Genomic DNA, 15,325 nt, shown 5'->3' on the forward strand with positions numbered 1-15,325 from the left:
GTATGTTGCAGAATATATCTATTTCTGTACTCTCCTACTGTAATTCTTCTTGGCATAGATTCAACAAGGCACTGGAAATATTCCTATTTCCAGTAGGAGATTTTGGTCTATATTGACATGATAGCATTTCACAGTTGCTGCAGATTTGTCAGCTGCACATCCATGATGCGAATATCTAGATCCACTACATCCCAAAGGTACTCTATTGGAATGAGATCTGGTGATTGTAGAGGCCATTAGAGCACAGTTAACTCGTTTTCATGTTCAAGAAACCAATCTGAAATTATTCATGCTTTATGACATGGCGTGTTGTCTTGCTGGAAGTAGCCATCAGAAGATGTGTACACTGTGGTCATAAAGTGTTGGACATGGTCAGCAACAATACTTTGACAGGCAGTGGTGTTGACACGATTCTCTATTGGTATTAATGGGCCCAAAGAGTGCAAAGAAAATATCCCCCACACCATTACACCACCACCACCAGCCTCAACCATTTATACACGGCAGGATGGATCCATGCTTTCATGTTGTTGATGCCAATTTCTGACCCTACCATCCGAATGTCACAGCAGAAATCAAGACTCATCAGACCAGGCAGTCCAATCTTCCAACCTTCTATTTTCCAATTTTGGTGAGCCTGTACAAATTGTAGTCTCAGTTTCCTGTTCTTAGCTGACAGGAGTCACATCCACTGTGGTCTTTTGCTGCTGTAGCCAATCCACATGAAGGTTGGACGTCTTATGCATTCAGAGATGGTCTTTTGCATATCTTGGTTGTAACGAGTAGTTATTTGAGTTACTATTGCCTTACTATCAGCTCGAAAAATTCTGCCCATTTTTCTATGACCTCTGGAATTAACAATGCACTTGTGCCCACAGAACTGCCACTCACTGGATAATTCTCTTTTTTCGTATAAATCTCTTTAAACCCTAGAGAGGGTTGTGTGTGAAAATTGCAGTAGATCAGCATTTTCTGAAATACTCAGACCAGCCTATAGCTGGCACCAACAAACATGACACGATCAAAGTCACTTAAACCCCCTTTCTTTCACAATGCTCGCTTTAAACTGCAGCAGATTGTCTTGACCTATGTGCCTAAATGCATTGGGTTGCTGCCGTGTGATTGGCTGATTAGAAATTTGTGTTAACGAGCAGTTGGACAGGTGTATGTAATACAGTGTATATATTTTTGTTATTCAGAAATTTTTCATATCAATGGAAAGTTTTTTTTTTTCTGACAACTGCAGATGCAATAAATATTTTAAATATTTATGTTAATATATGGTACGTATAGAATGTGGTGCCTTAAATATGAATTATTTTGTATTTTGATACATATATTGTTTAAAACTGATTTTCATGTTTAAAAACAAAAAAATGCCTAAAAATAACTAAGCAAAGGGAATCAGATTTAAAAAATTAAGAGTTTACATTATATTGTCTTTGCATTGAGATTTATGTGGATTTGTAATATTTAGTAAAGTGACTAAATTACTTATTGAAAAATGAAGTTACTTTTCAGGTAAAGTAATTAGATAATTTAACTGGCAGCTAGCTCTCTGCAATTCTCACATTGTCACCCACTGAAGCTAAACAGGGCTGTGCCTGGTCAGTACCTGGAAGGTAGACCACATGGGAAAGCTAGGTTGCTGCTGGAAGTGGTGTTAGTGGGGCATTCAACCTGTGGTTTGTGTGGGTCCTAACACCCCAGTATAATGAAGGGGACTCTGTGAGCATCATCTTTCGAATATTTCGGTTAAACCGTGGTCTTGAGTCTTTGGGGTCCTTTGAAATTTGCCCACTGGCCTCTGTCAATCATAGCCTTCTAATCATCCCATATCATAACTGTAACACACAACATAACACACTGGTGGTTGATGAGGAGATTCCTCCCAATGTGCAGAGCGCTTTGAGTTTCTAGAAAAGCACTTTATAAATGTAAGGAATAATATTATTAAATGCATGATACAATTAGTAATTAATTACTTTTTTGAAGTAACTCACCCAAATCTGGTAACAAATAGGCTCTCATGTGCCAGTCATGGACTATCAGGTGGATTTAAACTGGAAGAGAAAGAATGACGTGGATGCTAAATTTGAACTGGCTGCATTTTGGATGTTAGGGGATGGTTCACCACATTAATCATTTTCTCTGCACAGACTCCTGCACCTCTTTGTCAACAGCAAAGCAAAGGCAATTAAGGAGGGCGATTTAATTATTTGCTGAGATAACCGACGAAAGAGCTGCCAGAAACCTGCTCCAAAAAGCATCCTATGTTTTATGTAAACTAAAACTTTCACAGGTGCTAAAATTATGTGTTTGGATGTGATAATATGTTTATAGGCCATCTAATGTTGTTCCTCTTTTCAGTCCTGTTTGCAGACATTAAATTGTCACTGTGTTTTATGGGTTGGGTCGTAGACAGCACATAATGGGTGTTATGTGTATTGATTAAAAAAAAAAAAAAAACTATATATATATATATATATATATATATATATATATATATATATATATATATATATATATATATATATATATATATATACATACCCCTTCCACCCCTAGGATAAAAGCAGTTTTAATTTTTTTTTAAAACATTTTAGGGACAATATTATTAGCCCCTTTAAGCTATATTTTTTAAGATTGTCTACAGAACAAACTATCGTTATACAATAACTTTCCTATTTACCTAACCTGCCTAGTTAACCTAGTTAACCTAGTTAAGCCTTTAAATGTCACTTAAAGCTGTATAGAAGTGTATTGAAAAATATCTAGTAAAAAATATTTACTGTCATCATGGCAAAGATAAAAAAAATCAGTTATTAGAGATGAGTTATTAAAACTATTATGTGATTAATTGAAGAAATCTTCTCTCCGTTAAACAAATTGGGGGAAAAAATAAACAGGGAAGCTAATAATTCTGACTTCAACTGTAAATAATCAAATGCAACAAAGGCTCATTCTGAAAATGTAGCTTATACATTTCTGGAGGTCACAAATTATGTAGCCAGAAATACGTATGGCTGACTTTCATTAAAAGGAACGCTACAGGGTGGTATGACACTGTTCCTTTTCACGCTAGCAGCTAACCGCTTACCTCCGTATAGACAGCTTTTTCACTGTTACTAATTTGTCCAGGGGTTGGCAGTGTACATCATCAGACTTGAGATACAGAGAGGAGTTGACTGCTACGACAGGGTTTGAGTCTGACGAAGAAAGGTTACAGAAAGCTGGTAGGAGAAAAACAAAAGCCAAAAAATAAATAAATAAATAAAATAAAACAAACAAGTAAACAACAGAGTGAGAATGTGGTCAAATCTGATAACGTGGTAGAAGTTAGACTTTTCTTTTTCTGGGCTGCTTTTCAAAAGTTGGATTTAGAAAAGTGGGTGGATTTGTGGATTTGTGGATTTACGAGAGAAGAGCAGACACAATTAGTATTTGTGAGAGAAATTTGAGATCTGAAAATTTGTAAACAGCAACCTCTGGTGGGTTCGCAAAAACAAAAATTGCAACAACAACAAAAAAAAAGTACTTCCTTGGAGGTATTTGGCACTCTCCAGAAATGTATATAGGGCTACGTTTTCAGAATGAAATGCATTGTACAATGTACAAAATAGACTTGAGTAAACACACAAGGTGGAATTGGGTTTATTTTATTTTTTCATCAAAATGTGTACTCATTTTCACTCAAATGTACTCATACCATCCTCCTGTATATTCATTGTTTTATTTTTCATTCATTCATTTTCTTTTTGGCTTAGTCCCTTTATTAATCCAGGGTCGTCACAGCGGAATGAACCACCACCTTATCCAGCACGTTTTTACGCAGTGGATGCCCTTTCAGCCGCAACCCATCTCTGGGAAACATCCACACACACTCATTCACACACACACTCATACACTACGGTCAATTTAGTCTACCCAATTCACATGTACCGCATGTCTTTGGACTGTGGGGGAAACCGGAGCACCTGGAGGAAACCCACGCGAACGCAGGGAGAACATGCAAACTCACACAGAAACGCCAAATGACCCAGCAGAGGCTCGAACCAGCAACCCAGAGACTTTCTTGCTGCGCCACTGCTTCACTGTTTTATTTATTTTTTATTCATTTTTAATTTATTTTCAAAATCTATTTTAATCTGGATTTATTTATCAATCAATTAATCACTCAAAAAGAAAGCTTGATTAATTGCCTTCAAGAACTGTAACAATTTAATAGATGTTTAAAAAAGCAAGTAAAAAAAAAAAAACACACATTTTAGGGACCCTAAAAAATCATTTAGAATTATTTTTTATCAATTCATCAGATGTGTTTTATGTTTGTTTTTATTATCAGTGTTATTAGTATTTTTTCCATTGATGGGTTGCAGCTGGAAGGGCATCCATTGTGTGAAAACATATGCTGGATAAATTGGTTGTTCATTCCACTGTGGCGACCCCAGATTAATAAAGGGACTAAGCAGAAAAGAAAATGAATGAATGAATGAATGAATGCATGGATGAATAAGTCTTTTTTATTATTGAGAATCAGATCCCTTGCACATTCTGCAGTGCAGTAGCAGTATATTTCAGCCAGAATGTTATTATATTAAACCAAACTTTTTTTTTTTTTTTTAGAGTTTGTTGTGAACATGCTGGAGTTATTGTGCTTAGATAATATGATGATGATTGTAAAATACTTGTGGATTGACACCCACATCAGCTCTGGGGATGAAATTTGATGGAGATTATGGAAAATTATCCAGATTCCATAGCATATACTGTATATGATGTAACAGCTAATTCCAACATTATGATTGTGAATCTATCTGTTTTCTGCATATCTGAAATAATAGGACTCTAGGTAGAGCCATTATCAGGTTGGATATCACTACTGCTCTCCAGTAACTGCAAATGAACCTCACCTTCAATTTAATGTGAGCTGTTTGTCTCTGTAGAGGAATACTGAGCAAATCTCTTTCCAGGGGATCTACTTTCTGTCACAGATCAAGCATGAACTGTTCTTTTCAGGTCCTGCCACATGCTCTCTATAGGATTCAACTCAGAACTTTGCCTGTTTCAGATGTTTCACTCATCGTACTGCTCCCCAGTTACACAAGCTTCAGCTCACACACTGATGGTCAGATGGTCTCATTAATAACTGTCTGGTGTAGCAGAATTCTTTTCTCTTGGTCTCCAGTGCAAAAAAAATAAAAAAATAAATTTAAAAAAAATGTACAAAAAGAACACAAAGGAACAAAAACTTGAAATCACATAGCGGAGTAGTGTGTTCGCTGTACACCAGAAGACTCGCCTTCTCCAGAAAGTTCAGGTTTGACTCATGTGTCCATCATCGAATATTCTTAAAAATTCTTGGGGATCATCCAGGTGCTTTTGAGCAAGCATGAGTTGAGCTTTGATGTTCCTCTTAGTGGGCAATGCTCTTTACTGTGCTGCTCTTTCTTGATTTTTATTTCTATTTTTATTTTTTTTCTGAGTGAGTCATGAAAGCTGCCTTTGGCTGATTCAAGAAATGCCTGCAGTTCTTTGAAAGTTTTCTTAGATATTTTGAAACTTTTTAAATCAGGTGTCGCTGTTCCCTTTTAGACATTTTTGGCAGATCAGCCACAAATATTCACCACTATTTTTTAGCATAAAAAGAATGATTCCAAAAAAAAGTTAATAAATAAAAATAAACAAACATAACTGCCTTGTTCTCTTTCTGGATGGACACAAACTTATACTTTAATCCAACTCCAACACACACTGTAAACGTTTTATATTGAAAATAACATTTTAACAAGTTAAATCTCAATAATTGTGTTGCTTTATTTTAGTTATTTTTTATTTTAGTTCTATGTAAAACCTGTCAATCAGAGTAGCTGTTAGCCATATCAGTTTGAGCCTGAATCAGACAAAAAAAAATGAAGGGAACACAGTTGAGACTTTTACATAAATTCAGAATAAGCATGTTTAAGCAATATAAAACATTCACATATAATTTGTGAGTTAGTTATTTGAGATGTACAATGCAGGGAAAAGGGGCCACATAGAGAGAGAGAGACACAGCTGCGCTGGTGAAGATTGTGGGTATTTACAGTGGTTTGATGGATAAATGTGACTTTGTAGCTAGATTGTTAAAGGTGCCAAACAGCATTTCCTGTTGTTTACATCCTAGTTTACATCCTTGCTACAACATATAGTTAACACTAGAAACTATGCATGTGATAGATCAATTGTAACAAATAAAAATCCTTACAGGTTGTGGCTCACAATCCACAGCTTTGTCTATTATGGCTGGAGCTGCTCCTTCTTTGAGGAGTTTTTAGCTGAATCCAACGCTGAACTGAGAGCGATTCTGGAAGCTATCCTTTGTCAAATGCTAGCTATATATACAATTCTCTAAAACAAATTTAAAATTAAACTGTAAGCACTTAACTGCTTTGGAAGCCCAAATACAAAAAAAAAAAAAAAAGCTCTGTGTAAATAGTAACATTTGGACAGATTTTTAGCTTTCTCTGCTATAATGTTACAGCACCTGTGGTTACACCCCTTTACTGCACAGGATGTATATGCATAGGGAATGCATGTAACCTGAAGCGATTGTGATCTCTTTAACCCGGATGTATTTTTTGTAGTCCCCAAACTTTGTTCGCTGTAGGCTTTGCTAAGCTAACTCTGTAAAAGCCAATGTCTCCCCAATCAACAGCCAATGATGTTGTTTATGTTCACAGCTACATTGCACATCAACTAAAGTTTAAAACATGATATCGTAGTGGACCACCCAATAAAATAAGTAGTTTGAACAAGCAGAAAAAAATATTGGTTAACACTGTTTCCTCATAGCAAAAGGCATATTTCTCTGTGGAGTTTGCATGTTCTCCCCATGTTCGCGCGGGTTTCCTCCGGGTGCTACTGTTTCCCCCACAGTCCAAAGATTTATTAATAAATCTAAATCATGAGTGTATGTGAGTGTGTATGGGTGTTTCCCCTGACTGGGTTGCAGCAGGTAGGTCATCTGCTGCGTTAAACATATGCTGGAAAAGTTGACGGTTCGGTCTGTTGTGGCGACCTCTGAAATAGAGACTAAACCAAAGAAAAATGAATGAATGAATGCTTCTGATTGTAGTTTCTAGTTGAATGAGTGGTACAGAGCAGTATGATTCCTTTTCACACTAATAATATTTACAGGGACATATATCATTGAATAAAATATAATCTTCATGCAACAAATACTCAATCTATTAAATAAGGTCCTTCTTTTAGTAGGGCAACTGTGTAAGTTTTTGAATTAATAACACTCGTAACACTTTACGTTAATCAGTTAATGTTAGTTCATTTACTAATGTTAAGTGTGAATAGTCTAGAAAACCATTTATTAATCATAGTTTAACATTTACTGGTGTAACCTCACCGGTCCTACACCACCCAACCCGCTTCGAGCTAGTATCAAACCAGCAACCTTCCGCATGGGAGTCGGTTGCTCTACCAAGGAGGCTAAAGACCTTGGCCCCTAGCGTCTGTCGCTAGAGTACTTTAGAGGTCAGAGGAGTGAAGTTTACCTGCACAGCTCTTACTAACTGGCCTCCATTACACTCACCCCCCTATAAACCTCACTCCCAACTGAGTCACAGCACCAATCCAACCCCACCGGTCCTATGCCACACTGTTAGATCTTACCGGGTTGTTTTTACAGTAGAATACTAGCAACACTGTTGCCAGCCACTCACTGTAAAAGTTCGGTTACAGTAAGTAACTGGCAACAGTGATGATGTGCACATATACCTTACTGAGATGATGGAATTTAATTTTGGCTTAGTTGCTAGAAAGATACATACAACTGTTAGCATCTGTACATTATGGCAGTATGCAATATCCAATAAATGCATATACTTAAACAAAAGTAATGTAAGAAGTTATATGAGGAGAGGCTAACTAGCTAACAATGTAGCTTTCAAGTACACAGTTCAAGATATATTTATTTAATACTTATTTTAGAAACCCTCAAAAACATTTGAACACATTTTACTTACTCATTGTAGATTCTTATTTAAAGCCTAATACATTTCAGACTCTACATCTGAATTGATGGACAGAGAATAGAGCAGTAAACAAATCAAACACCTGGCTCCCTTAAAGGGCCAGCATTTTCTGAAAACTCTTTCTAACACCTTTGTGTTTAAAATAAGACAAACAGCCTGTGGGAGTGTGTGGTGATGCCTAAATCATTGTTTTTTACAGTTATTTACTGTACAATCTACGGAGTAACAGTGCAGTTATACTAATTAAACACACCTGATCAAACTAAATCTAAAGGTAGTGTGCTGAAGCAGGGCTGGAACTAAATTCTGCAGGGCTGCGGCCCTCTAGGAGTTTGACACCCCTGGTGCATAGCATATTTTCAAAGGAATTTCCTACATTTATCACAATCATGCACATATCATTGAATAAAAACAATAAAAATATAAAAACTTCATCCAAAGCAAAAAAATAAAAAAAATAAAAATAAATAAATAATCTGATCCTCATGTTGTTCCAAACCTGTAGTAATAATAATAATAATAAAACAACTAACCTGATTAATACATTTATTTAGGAAAGTCTTTATACTATACTGTTAATGCCACTTTTACCTACTTCATTTGAAGTTTTCCAGACAAATTCATTGAGTCTCTGCAAAAATGTATGTACGTGCTGTTTAAGATATTTTTTAAATAACACATTTTTACTAGTTATTTAGCAAAATACTCATATTCAGCTTAAAGTGCAATTTAAAAGCTTAACTATTGGCTAAACTAGGCAAATAAGATTTATTATCGAAAAGTAAACAAAGTTATAAAAATGATTGTGATAATTTGGTTGCTCTGTGTGAATATTTTGCCTTTAAATGCATCTCGTTGATATCTTTACCTTTTAATTAGCTCTGTGACATTGACATTGGCTGACTCCTGATACTCAATGTTAAAAACTTAAAAGGAACCAAAGAAAACACAGATATGGCTGCAGAGAAATTTAGCTTATCAATGCATTGTCTCACTTTCTCCTCAATACTGACCATACACATACCAAAACCGAACAGTATATATATATATTTATGTATATATATATATATATATATATATATATATATATATATATATATATATATATATATATATATATATATATATATATATATATATATATATATATATAGCAACATAAAGCATCAGAGTACATGGTGTAATAATGGTGGAGCAGTAATTGTCAATTTATTATTACAGTAACTATCTGTAATGGATACATAAAGTAAATTACTGTAATTTATTCTTTGCACTACAAAATTTCATACAAATCCTGCTCCTTTTACAGTAAAATACTGTTTCCTTTTATTACAGCAAAACACTGGCTATTTTACAGTTATTTACTGCATAATCTACAGTAAGGGTTAACAGTGCACCCAAGCCGCTCCGAGCTGTTGTCGAACCGGCGACAATCCTTCAGCATTTCAATGTTCACAGCACTTACTAGCTGGCCTCAGTTACACAAGTCGCGATCAAACTCCGCCGATCATTTTAAATACTAACTCCATAAATATCAAGTACTACCACCGTGAGCTCACTGTGTTACATGTAGCATCGCAGCTAACAAGTTTCAACAGTCCAGCTGTAAGTACTCTAGCTCATCTTTAGCCTGTTTTCTCTGTCCTATATAATAGTTTACAATCCCATATGAAGTATACATTTTAGTCAATCAAATGAATTACTAGATCTTTAATTTTAAATCTCTTCCAAGGTCACAGCAAAGCAGTTCACGTGTAAACAGCTCACAGTTGTACTTATTATTCAGACTCCTGCTTGCTTTTCTTGCTTTCATTTCCAGTTTGTTTGCTGATTGGCCTCTGTTTTCTCTTTCATGTGTCATAGTTTATCTACTTACTCTCGCCTAACTGCATCCTTTATATTGCATGTGTGTATTTACTAATTTACAAATGCATTATTAAAATTAAATTTTAAAGAAAAAAATTTAAAGTTGTGCTTGTTGAAATTAGCTAATGCAAAGCGAGTTACCATGAACTAACTTGATAAACATTAACTAATATAAAAAAAGATGAAAAAATACAGTAATAAATGTATTACTAATTGTTTTTTCACGTTAAAAAATACATTAACTAACATTAATTAATGGACATTATTTAAAAGTGTAGGAATACACTGTATCATGATGGGTTTCCTTACTGAAATACTTCCAGTTCAGTTTGAAATTCTCTTTGTGAACACAAAGCTCCACATGACATAACAAACAGGGGTTCAACCGTCCAATAAAAGCTGCTGATTTGCCCCGAGGGCCATTCTGTCCTGAGCTCTTTTGTATTAACTATCTCTGCATCCCTCTACAGCTTCAGTAGACCTCATTATACAGCATCATAAATGCACCATAAACCACATTTTGAAATTCACTGAATGGCTGACATCCCCACTTGACCCAGTTAGTATGTGTGTGTGGCTGTTTCTTTCTTTTTTTTTTTTTTTTAATTGTGTAAGTGCATTGTAGCATGGTTTTGTATGTGAGTGTCAGCATAATTAATCAAAGTGCTGTCTAATTCATAATGTAGATGATTTGCATTAACTCACTAAGTTCATAAACGTAAGGTCAACAAAGAGCCTGTGGACTGCAATAACCATTAGATTAAGATGAACCGAGGAACTTACAGCTGAAACTGGATATTAAATTAGAAATGTAAAAGTTTTAAATGTTGTTGTGTGACTTTAGTTTAGTTCAGTGTTTTAGTTATTTTATACATTAAGTTAAATGCAATAAAATAAGAGTGAACTAAAACATGTGTACAGATTTTATTGGTATGTATTTGTATTTATAGATGTGTGTGTACTGGTGTCCTGACATTTTATCCATCAGATTATGCTACTAACACTGTATTTGAATGGTTCTGAGGTTGGGGTTGGGGATTAGGTAGGTTAAGGTAATATTACAGCTTCATATCACACTACTCCACATTCAAATTTACACATAGTTTACAGGGACATGGTGTTGTATAATGAAACGAGTATAACTTGCTGTTCATTAAGGTGGTTCACAGAGACACACATCATGTCCCTGTAATTCAAAAAGCTTAAAATCATATTTAATGACGTCTTTTTAATATAAAATTTTGCCACAGATTTTCTTTTTTACTGTAGAAAATACATTACGCTTATTGAGTGTCTCCGTAAACCATGTATACCGTGCATCTTTGTGTGTATGTTTCAGTTTTGTGTTCATTTTATTTCAGTAATAGTTAAAATCTTCTTACACCTTACCCCAGTAGGTGCAGTAGGTGATCAGCCACAATGCTAGCCTGTTAGCATAAACCTCTGAAATATACCATCCCTCCCATGCCGTCCAAAACCACGCCTCCTGAAAACACGAGCGTGCGTGCTCCTTAAAGATGACAGCACCCTTTCTCATGTGTTGAGCTAAAGCTTGGTCGGTGGCATGCAGGAATTACACTCATTATTACACTCATTTCTAAGCCATACTTACATGCTATTTCTGACCGAACATTCAGAGTAGCATTTAACAATATAGGAAGCGTGTCATAGGTTGTCATTGTTCAGAAATGGCCCAATGTGAATATAAAACCATCATCAGCTCAGTAAAGCAGGCTAGGCGGAATAGCACTATTAACTGATGTTTTGTTGTTAAACTAAATAAAATCTACATTATTGATGCTGTAAAAGTGCCTTGAAAATATTAATGTCAGTCTTTAACCAGGAGATGTCAGTGGCTGAACAACACTTCAGTGCATATAACCCATTCATGACAAACTGATCTACATCAGCACTGCGTGACAAAAATAGTTTTAAAACACAACATTTCCTGTCTAAGAGAAATACTTCAGTCATGGTGTCGTCCATCCTCCAGCATGCAAAAGTAACTCCAATATTGATTCAGGATTTAAAAAAAGTTTCGATTCAGCGTGTTTTTACCTCCCTCTCTCTCTCTTGTGAGTGCGCAGCACGTGTATGCACAAACAGCAGAGCTGCATACAAACAGGTGCGCAGTAGCTCAAATCTGCATTAGCTGACTGACAATTTGGCCTACTTATCAGAATAATAGGAGAGGTTGGCCCGACACTATTTTAATTGGATGAACATTTTTTAGTCTTATGCCTTACCCAGAATATAAAAATATGTACAAATACATTTAGATCATTTACTTTAATCAGTTATATTGGAATGTAAAGAGACTTTTAACCAGCACAACAGAAAAATGTTTCTGAAGACAATCACCTACTGCAGCTTCAAGGCATCTCATTTCACTCGGCGGCCATCTTTGAAACTTCTCTCAGGTAGGATGCTGTTTGAGTGTTTCAAATTCTCCAAAATTGCTTGCCAAGCTTTCAATTGAATTTCATATTAGAAATCACTAATAATATTAAACAATAGCTGTCTCTTTAGTTTCATTTCTAAACGTCCAAATCACACAAAATCTGCATAAAGTCACGTCTGCTCTGAGCCCCTCCCCTGGAGTATTGTTGTCTATAGCGATTGATGATTGACTCCTGTACTAGAAAGCGGGCTTTATTCGCCACATAGTGATCGATGATTGGCTCCTGTACTTGTAGGCGGGGCTTTATTCACCATATTGACTGTTACACTTTTCCCTATTCAAAAGATACAAGTGACATTGTCTTGTATTCTTTTCGTTTATAACTTTATGTGTCAGGTCTGGCATTACAAGACAGTCTGTTGTCTTTTTTATAATATTCTTCAGTATCTTCTTACACTATCAAATTATAATATAAAAATATCTAAATAAAAAGTGTCATTTTCTAAATAGATGATAAAGTTATACACTGTGGAATCAACTGATGTCAAAAACAGAACTGGCAAACACCCAGAGAACTTGACTAAAAGTGAAAAAGCGATCAAAAGTAGTAGAAAATGTTTTTACATGGATTTTGTGTTATTTTGCAATGTGTTATTTGCATAAATATAACTAAGCTACAGCCACAGCAAAAAATCCTTCACACTTTTAAAAAAGAAGGTTACTTTATTTTAAAAATAATAATTAAATAAATAATTTACTGTATATGAAGAACGGCAATTACGTACAAGAAGGTACGTTTTTTTGCAGTTTTTGTTTTTGCAAATCCACCAGAGGCCTCTGAGTACACTTTTTTAAATCTCAAATGACCCACCTTCCTCCTTTCCTAAACCCAACCAATAGTGTTTTCAAAAGCACCAATTGATCAGTGCCCACCAACTACCCAAAACCCAACTGACAGTTTTAAAAAGCATTCTAGAAAAAAGAAAAGCCCTTGCGTGATTTTTACCACATTTTGAAATTTTACCACATTCTCACTCTGTTTTTTGGCTTTTGTTTTTGTCTTACCTGCTTTCTGGAACCATTCTTCACTGGACTAGAATCCAGTTGTCGTGGTCAACTTCTCACTGCGTCTCAAGTCTGTCCACGTACATGGCGAGCTCCTAAACAAACTAGTAACAGCGGAAAAGCCATTCATACATTATAAAGGTCAGCGGTCAGCTGGTAAGCATTAAAAGGTTTATCATAGGTTTATCAAACCATTTATCATACCACCCTGTACCGTTCGTTTTAAAGACGAAATGCAGCCATATGTACTTCTGGCTACATAACTCGCGATCAGTGGCGCAAAAAGGGGGTATGCAGTATATGCGGCGCATAGGGGCGCCACACATGGCGGGCGCCATTGTGCCAAAACTATTTTTGAAATAATCCTTATTAGGAGTTTCAAATAATATATATATATATATATATATATATATATATATATATATATATGTATGTATGTATGTATGTATGTATGTATGTATATATATATATATATATATATATATATATATATATATATATATATATATATATATATGTATATATATATATATATGTATGTATACACATATATATATATATATATATATATATATATATATATATATATATATATATATATATATATATACATACATACATACATACATACATACATATATATATATATATTTGTTAAAAATGTTTATTTAGCATTTTATATGCATATATTATTGTATTTTATTAAATTAAAAAATAATTTAACCCCCACCCCCCACCCCCATTTTTCATACCATATACATGTTTTTATGAATTTATTATGTATCATATTGATTCGTCAGGCCTTTTGGTAACTTCTTAGCTCAAAACTATTTTAATTTTAGCTACAAACAAAGTTATAACATTTCAATTAAATAGAACATTTGTTTGTTTCTGTTTTTTTTTCCCCCTAAACATTTGACAGTCTTTTTTATTTAACTTTTAGCAGTTTCAGTCAATTGTTCTTGCAAAGACAGACCTTACACTTCTCACAGGATGCATGTGAGAAGTAATTGCAATGTTCTTTTGCCCTTTAGGACTCCCATGTCTATCATTTTGTTTCGACAAATGTAGTACAAAAAGTCCAAAAGCAAGGCTAGTCAAGGTGATATAATCATTTAGTGAGGGAAAATTAAATTGAGAAGAAATTTGGGGTGGTATGAGATGCATTTCTTTGCGACTTAACATGCTTAATGTAATTATACCTTTTACTACTTCATACTATTTCAGTTGTGTTCAGAACTGCGAAACTGTATTTTTTGAAGCATATTGATATCTTTATGAAAAAATATCTTTAATTTATTGATGGAAATATTTTCCACATTTTATCACTTGCCTGTTATAAAATATAGTTGGATTGAAGGGGGGCGCGCAAAAGTTGAAGCCGCATACTCATCAGTAAATGTGCAGTTGCGCCCCTGGTTGTGTACAACATTATGACGGAGCGGCAGGCTAACGTAATACCCATGCTTTTCGTTTTATGTCAGGAATTACGGAGACTTGCATTTGGCTAAACTTAAAAACGATTGAATACATACAGAATTCAATACTCACCATAACTTTGATGAAGGAAAATCGCCTGAATATGATGTTTCGGAGGAGCTCTGCGATTGCTGCGCTGGAATTTAAACCTGATCCAACAAACGACTCTCACGCGCATGCGTACACGCGCTTTTGCTGCAAGGTTTGTTCGCCAAACACAAACACAATTTTCACTGCTCTTTGATAAATTGCCAAAGCACAGTTTTATGTTTGATGAATGAATATTTTTTATTTTTACTTCAGACCAACAGCTAAAATTAATAATGTGGATTTTTTTTGTTTTGTTTGGGGCTTATTATTGTGAATTCATTTGTTGAGTCAATATTTAATTGTCAGTGTCCACAATAATTGTATTTACAGTGTAATTTTGTTTTATAGAATTTAATAATGAAACAATTAATGCAAAAATATGATCAGATAAAAA

General features: G+C 34.8%; 1 long non-coding RNA gene across 1 annotated transcript; it reads right to left on the reverse strand.

The window, feature by feature from the left end:
* Nucleotides 1–270: 270 nt before the first annotated feature.
* Nucleotides 271–15,019, reverse strand: LOC141377521 (uncharacterized). Its single transcript, XR_015507506.1, has 5 exons — nucleotides 14,914–15,019; nucleotides 13,363–13,466; nucleotides 3,101–3,233; nucleotides 2,004–2,063; nucleotides 271–1,844 (listed from the first exon to the last, which is right to left on the reverse strand). It is a non-coding gene; the product is annotated as an uncharacterized LOC141377521 (long non-coding RNA).
* Nucleotides 15,020–15,325: the final 306 nt, after the last annotated feature.

Source organism: Danio rerio, chromosome 14 (genome assembly GCF_052040795.2).
Source record: "Danio rerio strain M-AB ecotype USA chromosome 14, GRCz13ab, whole genome shotgun sequence".
Classification (NCBI taxonomy): Eukaryota; Metazoa; Chordata; class Actinopteri; order Cypriniformes; family Danionidae; genus Danio; species Danio rerio.